The sequence below is a fragment of the Phascolarctos cinereus genome, unplaced genomic scaffold (genome assembly GCF_003287225.1).
Source record: "Phascolarctos cinereus isolate Bilbo 61053 unplaced genomic scaffold, phaCin_HiC Scaffold_726;HRSCAF=1367, whole genome shotgun sequence".
NCBI lineage: Eukaryota > Metazoa > Chordata > Mammalia > Diprotodontia > Phascolarctidae > Phascolarctos > Phascolarctos cinereus.
In genome coordinates, this window is record NW_027556098.1 from 357,646,118 (window position 1) to 357,657,045 (window position 10,928).

General features: G+C 48.9%; 1 protein-coding gene across 2 annotated transcripts in view; it reads right to left on the minus strand.

The window, feature by feature from the left end:
• COL8A2 (collagen type VIII alpha 2 chain) overlaps positions 1-10,674 on the minus strand; it is a 35,846-nt gene extending 25,172 nt beyond the window's left edge. For both annotated transcript variants that reach the window (XM_020983671.2, XM_020983670.2), the window contains exon 1: positions 10,176-10,674. The gene's annotated coding sequence lies outside the window, so the exon portion shown is untranslated. The remainder of the gene's footprint in view (positions 1-10,175) is intronic.
• Positions 10,675-10,928: the final 254 nt, after the last annotated feature.

Genomic DNA, 10,928 nt, shown 5'->3' on the forward strand with positions numbered 1-10,928 from the left:
TTCCTCAGCTGAAACACAAACTTGAGGTTCAACATGGTCCCTGACCTCAAGCAGCTTATATTCTACATGTTTCCTTTCCTTCTAGTTAACACTGTCCCCCAAACTCATTTTTCCCCTCCTCATACTCCCTTTTCCAGGATCACTTCTTCTCATAAGCTCATCTGTACAGAAGTCCCCACTCCCTGATGGAGCATTGGGAATTTGGGAGTGTGATAAGGGAAGGAGAGGAGATGGTGCTGAGATTTCATTTCCCCCTCTGATTTCGGGGCTCCATCCTTGCCGCTATTCTACCTCCCCTTCTCAGCTCCCTCCCCTCTCTACCCCCAACTCAGGCTCAGGAGGCCACTTGGGGACATTCCCGCTGAATTCCCGCAGTAAGTCGCATGGATTTGCTGTGCTCCAGGAAATATGAAAAGAATGTTTTACATGAGCCCAAGTCTCCTGAACTGGCCGTGGTCCAAGTGCCCACGCGAGGCTGTTTAGCCTGGGGCCTCCCCTCCACTCAAGCCAATGCAAATCCATGAGCTGGTGAGGAAGCCCTCCCCTCAGCCAGGGCCAGCCTCACCTGCTCAGACACCTTAGGGGGAGGGATGGAGGCTGGATGGCTTGAAGAAATGAGGAGCTGCTAGAATGGCCAGGGAGGCAAGAGGAAGAATGGCAGGGAGACTGACGGAGGCTAAAAAATCTTCCCTGGAAATCTTTCTAGAAGGAAGGGACCTCCATGTCTTCATTGGGCAGGACCCTCTGCCGAAGGAGCTGAGCAGTCTCCATACAGTGTCACCCAGAGGGACAAAGGGCCTTATCAGAAAGAGGTCAGTGAATGACCTCATCCAGACCAGGGTAGGGGCTGTCTCTACCAGCTTGGGAGTTCTCTCAGGAAGCTGTAAGCTATTTCACCTCAGCATGTTCCCTGAAAGGAAAGAAATACTGATTTTCTTCTCTGCCTATGTTTCTTCCCTTGGAGATCTCTGGTCTGAGGTTGGGTGGTTAGTTAGGACTTAGTGATTCTTTGTGTGAGATGACAAAAGTGCCCCCCCCTTTCCCAAATCTCAACTGCCTCACACCAGCAGCTCTGACCCCAGGGCTGCTGCTGCTGCTGTAAATGGGTCGTAGGACTGACCTAAAAAGGTCATCTCTCCCATCTCCTTGGGATTAGACTAAACACAATCCTTCCACCACCCCATCCCTGCCCTACCCTGCTTCAGTTGAATGGATAGAGTGCTGGACATGGGTCAGAAAGATCTGAGTTCAAATCTTGTCTCTGATATTTATTGTCTGGGTGACCCTGGACAAGTTATTTAACCCCATGTGAACCTCAGTTTACTCCTTTGTTAAACTGATATAATATTAGAACCTGAGCATTATATAAATATTATTATTATTATTATTCAAACATTCCCAGATACACTGGGATCTTTTTCCATTTTTACTGTCATATCCTCTCTCCCCTTCCAAGAAAAAGAGCCCCCAGCCTCCTTCCACCTGACTTTGACTCCTTTTCCTAAAGTCCAGTCCTGGATCATCACCCAAGTATCAGAGCTCCCTCAGAGTTGAGGTATTTGAGACCTCAGCCCCTCCTTCCTCCTAGAATCTTATAATCTTAAGAGATGTCGAAGGGATTCTTGGCCAGATGTGGGTTGAACTAGAGAGCCTGTGAGGTTCCTTCTAACTCTGAACTTTTTTGTTAGTCTGGAAAGGAACTCACTCAAACCTAGTCCAGCTCCTACCTGAGGCTGAATCCTTTCGATAATCTACAGGACAAATGGTTCTTTAGCCTCCTACTGCAGATCTACAGCATTGGGAGGCTCATTACTCTCCTAAAGCAACTCCTTGCATGTTAGCAGGAATTCTCAAAAAGTTTTCCCCTTACATTGAACTAAAATATACTGCCCTGGCACAGTTCCCCTTTGGTCTATCTCTGTTCTGTTCTGGGTGGCATAGAAAAAGCTTACTCCCTCTTCCACATGACAGCAGGATACTTGGAGACTGCTGTCATGTTCCCTTATGTCTCCCTACATTCCATATGGACATGTAGTCCTGAGCTCTAATCACTAGAAGAAGGAACACAGGCATCATTGATTTAGAGCTGAAAGGGCCTTAGAGGCCATTTTTGTCCAAACTCTGATTTTACAGATGAGGAAACTGAGGCCCAGAGAGAGTAAGTCAATTTCCCATAGGCAGTAAGTGGCAGAGGTGGGATCTGAACCCGGGTCCTCTGACTCCAAATCATTGGATTATAATGCCTCCATCGGAGAAGGGGATGAGTCTAGTAGGTAGTAGGGGGTATGCATGGGAAATATGGAGAACAGCTGAGAAGAGGGCAAGGACTTCTTGATTCTATCTGCCTCACCGGGGTCTTTGGGATCATTCCTTCCCCTCACTGTTTCCTCAGGAGTGACTTCCACCTTTCAGCATCATTGGATCAGATGACCTCTAAGGGCCCTCCGAACCCAGCTCTAGACTGGCAACCCTATGATCTTGTCCTCCTCCTTCTCCTTACCATCATCTCTTCCTCACCATCATAACTCCCTTCTCTCCTTCCTCTGCTCAGATTTCCTTTCCCTTCTGGCGATGGGCCCCCATCAAATGACCTTATCAAGTGAGCCAACTATTGGTTAGGGCAAGAAGCTGTGGACCTGAGAGCAGAAACAAGGGTGGTGGTGGTGGTGGTGGTGGTGGTGGTGTGTGTGTGTATATAGACATATACATACACATATATTAGAATACATACATACACACACGTATAATACAAGCACATGAACGCACACACATACCAGTCATTTGCAGAGCTAGAGATAAGGTAATCTTGAGGGACTGAGAGAAAGAGCTAGGAAGGAAGGAAGTAGGGAGGGAGCATTGGAATAAGGTCCAGAGATGGCAGCTAGCTGCTCATTGGATACTTAACAGAACATTTTCTGTCATAGAATCATACATTTAGATCTGGAAGGCACCTTAGTGACCATCTAATCCAAGTTTCTCATTTTACAGATGAGAAAACTGAGACATAAAAGGTTAAGTGACTTGCCCAGGGTCGCAGAGCAGACATATAGATGGGGATGTGTACCATGTGCATGTTAGTAGAACCATGATCTCAAGGCTACAAGTACTTCCCCCATCAAATACAACCCATCCCATTCTCCTCAGTCCTAGGGGATTCTTGTCTATCTATGCAGTTCACCACATAGGATCTGACCAATGGGCCCAAGGCCTTCCCTGGAGCCTTTCCCATATTCTGTGGGTACCCCTGAAGTACTTAGGCTGCAAGCCTGTTATGCTTTGATCTTACTCCATGGCCCACCCACATCCCTTTTCAGCTCTATGGGGCCTCCATGTCTTTCATTCCACTCCTTGTGTCAGTAAAGGAGCCACAGTTTAATCACAACCACCATACAATTAGACTCAACCATTCATTATAGCATAGGCACTACCTGTTCTCCCTTCCATTATTACTGCATCATCACCCCCCATAAGTAAGAGCTGGGCTACATTGTTACAGCAAACACATTGCTACTCTCAAATCACAGTTAGCCCCCTCAGGTATAAGGTAGTTACTGTATCTAGGTCTCCCCTCAAATTGGTATTCTCTAGATAGATTGTTACTCTATATAGCCACTATCTGTACCCTATATGCTACACACTATGTTCTATATAGCCACATTGTTACTCTCTCTATATAGTTACTATTAACTACATTATTACATTGTATACAATTATTACAACCATAGCTTATTACTATATAGATACATTGCTGCTCCTCTAGACCTATAACAGTCTTATTATCCTACACCTCTCTCCTACTTCCAATGTGTGATTTCATCAGCGTAGGGAAGTTCCCTGTGAGAAAATTCCCTCTTCTAATGTAGATGGGCAGTTGGTGGCACAGTAGGTAAAGGGCTGGGCCTAGAATCAGGAAGACCTGAATTCAAATCTGGCCTCAGACACTAACAGTGTGACCTTTGGTAAGTCATTTCACCCTGTTTGCCTCACTTTCCTCATCTATCAAATGAGCTAGTAAAAAAAATGGCAAACCACTCCAGCATTTGTGCCAAGAAAATCCTAAATGGGGTCACAAAGAGTGGGACACGACTAAAATGAACAACAAATGTAGTTGGACAGCTGTCATATTTTATAGTCTTCAAGGGCCGCCTGAAAGGTTGTTGAAAGGTTAAAGGATGTTCTCAGGGTTACATAGAGGCCAGACTTGAACCCAGGTCTGCCTGACCACCAGGTTGGCCCTCTATCCATTCTGCCATGCTGTCTACCTATCGAGTTAAATTGTCTTTTGGAGGGGAGGAAAGGATTGGGATCGGAACTTGTAGAGAACCCTTGGTAAAGAAGTTTCCTCTACAAAGCACCTGCAATGCAACTGGCAGAGTTGCCAGGGGGTCACTAAGAGGTTAAGTCACTTACTCTGAGTCACATAGTCCATATGTATCAAAGGCAGGATTCAAACCCAACTCTTTCTGACTCTAAAGCTGGCTTTCTGTCTAATAAGACGTGATCCCTTTTGAGGTATACAAAGCCAGAAATGAATCAGTCTCTGCCTCAGGAAGCTTAAGTAGTATGTGGTTACTACCAGCATGCATTATTACCTCTCACATCATTACTACCTGGGTACATTATTTCTCTACCCTCTTTGAATTCCGCTGTTACTGATTATATACATTGGAATCTGGTCCAGGTAAATGAGACGTTCTAGGTATATAGTCCTAGATATCCTGTGTATCTGCTCCCTCCTCTCTGCTCACAAAGACACTGCAGGAGTTCAAGCCCTTATATGAAATGGCCTCCTAACTGGTCTCTCTGCCTCCAGCTTCTCTTTTCTCTAATCCATTCTCCAAATACTGAGTGAATAAATGAGTGAATAAGTGAACACAGATGCCAAAGTAAACTTCCTAATTACTATAAGTCTAACCATGTTATTCTCCCACTCAAAAAACGTCAGTGACTTCCCATTGCCAACAGGATAAAACAGACACTCATGATCCTGGCATTCAAACCCATTTACAGTATGGCACCAATATACTTCTTGTACTTTATTTCATAATAACCCCTTCTTGCCTGGCCTTAAGTACTTCATACTGTGACCAATCTGGACTAATAGCTGTTCCCAGATCATAGCCAGTGTTCTATGCCTTTGCATGTGCTGGATTCCAAAACTTGCAAAATGCTAACTCCCTATGTTCACCTGGTAATATATTCCCTTCCTTTATGGAACAGTACACCTTCTCCATAGAACCTGCCATAGTTTCCCAGATAGAAGTTATCTTTTCTTTAGAGTTGGAAGGGACCTCAGCATCCACACAGTTCAACATGTAATTGAATTTACAATATCTACGAGAAGGGGTCCAACAGCCTCCACCTGAACACTTCCAGTGGTGGGAAGCTCACTACCCCCAGACACAGCACAATTCACTTTGTGATAGCTCTGATTACTATAGCAAGCCCTCTCCAGCTCTCTGGACCTTTGCGATTATCATATTCTGACTTTCAGTACACTCATTTGTGTTTGTGTCATATCTTCCTGCTATATTATGAGCACCTTGAAGACAGAGACTGGAGATATATATATATAATTTTGTTTTCACTTTTTTTTAACCCCATTAGGGAGACATGCATATATGAGGAGCTTAATAAGTTTGTTGAGGTGAATTGAATTGAGTTGAAAAGTCTGTTCTAACTCTAAATCTGTGATACTCTGTTGTTCTGGACTCTCCTGCTCTTCTGTCCAATATCTCTGCTCTAGAAGAGAACAGAAAATTGTTCAAGTTCTTCTTGGGGGAAGCAATATCTCTTATCCCCACCCCATTCCACCCCCACAGTGATCAGGGACAAAGGGAGCTGAGTAAAGGAGACAGTGAGTGGTAGTGGTAGAGGCTTTTCATCCCTCTGAGAATAGGGGAGCCCAGAGGAGATTCAGGAAGCACTACCTATCCCCAGAGGTTCTCTCTCTCTCTCTCTCTCTCTCTCTCTCTCTCTCACACACACACACACACACACACACACACACACACACACACACACACATGCACACACACACATACACACACACACTCTTTTTGTCCTTCTATCTCTCTGTCCCCCATCCCTTTTCCCCATTGCCTCTCTGTCCCTCTCTCTGACTTGTGCCTCGGTCCTTGTCCGCATCTGTATCTCCTCCATTCTCTTTTCCAATTTCTCTGAACCTCTACCCTTCTGTTCCAGTCTGTTTTGTTCTGTCTCCAGTTTAACAAGTATTTGTTAAGTACCTACTATGTGTAAGTCACCATGTTTCCCACGTCCCTCCCTTTGTCTCTGTTTTTCTATCCCTTGGCTTCCTGTCCCTAGGTCCCATTTTATATTTGGCTCTCCCTGTTTCTCTGTCCCTCTGGTTTCCTCTTCCTGTGTCCCTGTACCTCAGTTCTATTCTCATTCCCTGGAGCTCTTTCCTTCTCTCTATTCCTATTTCTCTTTTAAGTTTTCTCTGACTCCTCTTGTCTACTTCTCTTTCCCACTGTCTCCATTATACTACCCCCAACTCTCTGTTATGCACGCACACGTGTGCGTGTGCGCGCACACACACACACACACACACACACACACACGAGGGGAAGATATCAATAGTGTTCAGCTTTCAAATAAATGTCTTATTATAGCAATGTCCAGCAAATGCTGAAAATTTGTAAGAATTCAGGTCAATTTGTATTGAACTATTAGTTCTTTTTTCCTGTCTCTGTGTTCCTCTACCCCTCTGATCCCTTGTCTCTCTGGTTCTCTCTCTGGCTCTCTACGCAGTCCTTCTCTCCATCCCTCTTGGTCACCTTGACCCCCAGCAATGAGCAGTGGCATCAAGACTGATTGGGAACAAGCCCCAGGAAATTCACAAATGGCTGAACCATTCTGGTCTTCTCTTTTTAAAATGTGTAAATCCCATAGGAAAGGTAAATGCATAAGTGCATGCTTAGATAACCACACACACATTCATACTCACAATCATTTGCATGCACACACACACAGACACACACAGACACACACACACAGAACAACCTCCTTCACATATACCTGTACCCACCCAGACATGGTCTCCCATGCCTGCTGAGTCAACCATAAACCAATGTGCCTACTCACTCACATTGCTGCCATATACCTGATTCACATAAACGTGGCACATGGCTACTGTTAGGTCCTTCATGTATACACACACGCATCTTATCATCACTGTGCTGATTCTCTATTGTCTATCATCTCCAGAACTACTCCTTCCCCCACATACCTGATCTACCAGTCAGGAGCCTCAGTAAGCCCTATCCTTGGAAGCATCACAGAGACCTCAAAGATTGGGATAATCTACACACAAGCTGCTACCCCCTTCCCCCCCCCCCCAGCCTCTCCTGGTGACCAGAGCTAGGAGCAGACAATCTCCCAAGAGTGATGGAGCCTTTGCCTGGAAGCACTAAAGACTCTTTCCTCTGGGCATGTGCCCCAGCCAGCTGGAGGAGCAACTCTGAACTGGCTTTAGGAGTTGAATGTCAAAAGGGCCTGGGAGGATTGCCAGAGAAAAGCTGGGAGGAGGCCTGAGGCATTTGCCTCACTGGATCTAGCTCCCAAGACAGAAGGAGAAAGGCAGGGACGACTGGAGGATTGGCAGTAATTAGACCTCAAGCTGACAAACCAATTTAGGGATCTTTCCCCTCCCCCTTCCTCACAGACACATTCATTTCATTTTTTTCCCCCTTCCCTCTCCTCTGAGCCAAAGAGAGGAAACACTCATTTTCACTGCTGTGGATGGACTGAAATAGGAGCCGGAGGCTCTCAGTGTGTATGTCTGGGTGTTAGGATCTGTGTGTGTCTGCACGTGTGAATGTCTCTGCTGTACGAAAGAGTGTGTGTGTGTGTGTGTGTGTGTGTGTGTGTGTGTGTGTGTGTTTTCCTGGACGGTCACTGTCAGTGTGTCTGTGGGAGATTCTGGGTGAATGTCTGAGCCTATTTTTCTTTCCCTGCAGGATTCCATCTCCAAACCATATTCACTGCCCTGATATTGCCCTTCTGGCACGGACTCCCTGAAGTCACCCCAGTCATTCTCCTGCTTCCTTCAGCACATAGACCCCAGCTCTTTTCTGAGAGCTCCCTGCCCATTCTTCCTTTTGCCAAGCCCCCTGGAAGAACTTAGAGGAAGGAATTCTCCTTACACACTCACATTCACTCACACACATGTACCCTCCCCCATACGGTCCAACCTGGTACAAGAAACAAGATCACCGGAAGACCCTTCCTTTTTTTCCTCTGAATATCTGGTTGGTTTGGGTAAAGTTCAGTTTGGCATCGAGGAGTTGGATGAATGACCTCAGAGGGGTCTATGCCCTCCCCCTCTCCCCAGACTCATTCATCATAGTAGGCCTCAGACAAGCATATAGATTCTGGGGCTCCCTGCAGGTCTAGCTAAGTCTAGCTAACGCTAAGCCATACTGGTTCCCTAGCCCAGCTCTTTGCTCTCCGTATAACTTTTGGTCCTCCATTCTGTCTATCCTGAGTCTCCACCTTCCTTCTGTCCTTAGTCCTGGGTCTCACCACCAGACTAGAGAGGAAGGGGAGGCAACCCAACATTCCACAGAGCCCACAGTCACCCAGCTGTGGTGGGTTGAAACCAGGAAAACAGCTGGAGAGCCCCAGACTGAAAGGGGGGAGCACAGAACAACAGAGACAGAGGCAGAAGAGAGCTAGAGATGAACAGGAAGAGAGAAAGAAACAGGGAAAGAGAAATAGTGGAAAGCAGTGCAGACCAAAAGAGACTGAGGCTGAGACCCATACAAGAAAATGAGAAGAGGATGTCCCGGCCTATACCTGGGGCATGAGTTTTAGGAGAGGCTGCCCTGTGGTCTTGCTGCCCAGCCAATCCTCCTTTCACTCACTATGTCCCCAGCCCAGGTCATTTCATGTAAACTACCACCCTCAGGGCCTCTAGAAACAGGCAGAATTCAGGAGTCCTGGTCACTTGAGTGATTCTCAGTGGCAGATGCTTACACCCTTAGTCTGGATCCCTGAAGGCAGGGGAGCCAGCAAAGTACTCTAGGCTAGTTACAGCCCTACTCCAGATCCCTAATCTTCCTTTTCCAGCTGAGATGGGAGAAGGGGAGGCCCCCTTTCTCATGCTCACCATTGGTTTGGCCCTAAGTGGTGAGGTGAGGGCTACATTTGGGAGAGGGCCTCCTGCATTCACCTGTTTACCTCTCCCCCCTCATCCTGCACCCTAATCTCCAACTCTTGCCCAGACCCCTGTTCCTGGCCTCCAATTCTTAAGATACCTAACTTTCAGGTTCCCCACTCACAGCTCCTCACTTGTATCCATCCCCCTTTCCTGACCCCTCCACCGTCTGGTCCCAGGCCCAGCAACCCCTTCCCTAGCTCTACTTCCTGACCTCACAGGTCTCTCTGTCCCCAAGCCCAGATCCCCCTCTCCCTTGGCCTCGCTCCTCATGCCGTTGGCCTCAGTCCCAGCTCCCCTTCTCCCTGGCCCCCACTCCTCGTGCCGCTCGCCCTGTTCCCCAGCTCCCTGTCCCCAGGCCCAGCTCTCTCCTCTCCCTGGCCTCGCTCCAGGCGCCCCTCTCCTTGCCTCCCTCTCCCCAGCAGAGTTTCCAGCCACTTACTCTCCGAAGCCCGGAGCCGTCGGCTAGGCTTGGTCTGAAGCCGGGAGAAATGTGCTGAAGGCGGGGAGTGCTGGAGGCCAGCGCTGCAGGGCGCTCAGGCTGACGTGGGGAATCTCCAGAGTCTCGAAACTTCCCCCATCACATACACACACAAACACTTACACATCGGTCACCCCCAACGTCCCCCGGCCCAGCCTATACTGGGCTCCTTATTCGGGAAAAAAAACACTTGTGACCCGGGAGCTGAGACCCACTATCTCTCCCTCCCACCGCCCTTGGATGGCCAGGGACACAGACATCTAAACTGCCTGGCATTCAGTTGGAAAGGGACAACCCTACAATGAAGGACCCGTCCGTGACCCATCCGAAAACACCCCTTGCGCCAGGGACCCTGGCATCCGAGCTGTCTGGCGCTCAGTTGGAACGAAGCAGACACTCCGCACCCAGCGTCCCTGTCAGGCGTGGCAGCCTCCCTGTGCCCGGCTCGGACCATGCCTTTTGACCCTTGAGCCACGCCCTTCCAGCCCTAGGGCAGCCCGGGTGGGTGCTTACCTGGGCTGTCACTCCGTCAGTCCGTCCGTCGGGCCGGGGCCGGGGCTCCTCACGCTCCCATGGGGCCTCCCGGGGCCCCAGCGGAGCCCGGCCCGAGGCCCGCAGCAGCCCGGCTTCTTTCCCTCCCTCGGTCCGCGCCTCAGCCCCTCAGGCAGACTTGCGATCGGAATCCGGGATGTCCGACAGAGCCAAGACGAGACGAGCCCACGGAATCTGAGCCGGGCTGGCCCGGCAGAAAGGCGAGGGCTACGGGTACCGGGGAGCAGAGAGAAGCGGAGCGGACCCGGGTCAGGGCCTGGCAGGGCAGGGCCGAACAGGGCAGGGCAGGGCAGGGGCAGGGCAAGGTCGGGCAGAGCAGGGCAGTGCGGGCAGCTCCCAAGCCCGAGAGGAGCAGACGGCTCCTGCTGCGGGAGGTGAAGGCTAGACGGGACAAGGGGAGGGAGGGACGGAGGAAAGGAGGGGGAGAGGAGGAGGAGGAGGAGGGAGGGAACAGGAGCTCAAGATGGGGAGAGGGAGGGGAAGAGGGGCTGGAGCTTCGGGTGAGGGCCAGGAGAGGGGGCTGCGGCGGCAGCTGTCGACTTTTTTTTTTTTAATTTCCTAGATCTCTGAGTTCGTCTCTGTCGCTCAGTCTATCTGGTCTCTAACTCTGACTTTATTCGAGTCTTACACTGTCTCTGGTTTCTATTCCCCCAATGGAAAAACCATTTTCCTTTGCCTGAGACTAATTTGTCCTGTATTCAGTGCCCAGAGCTT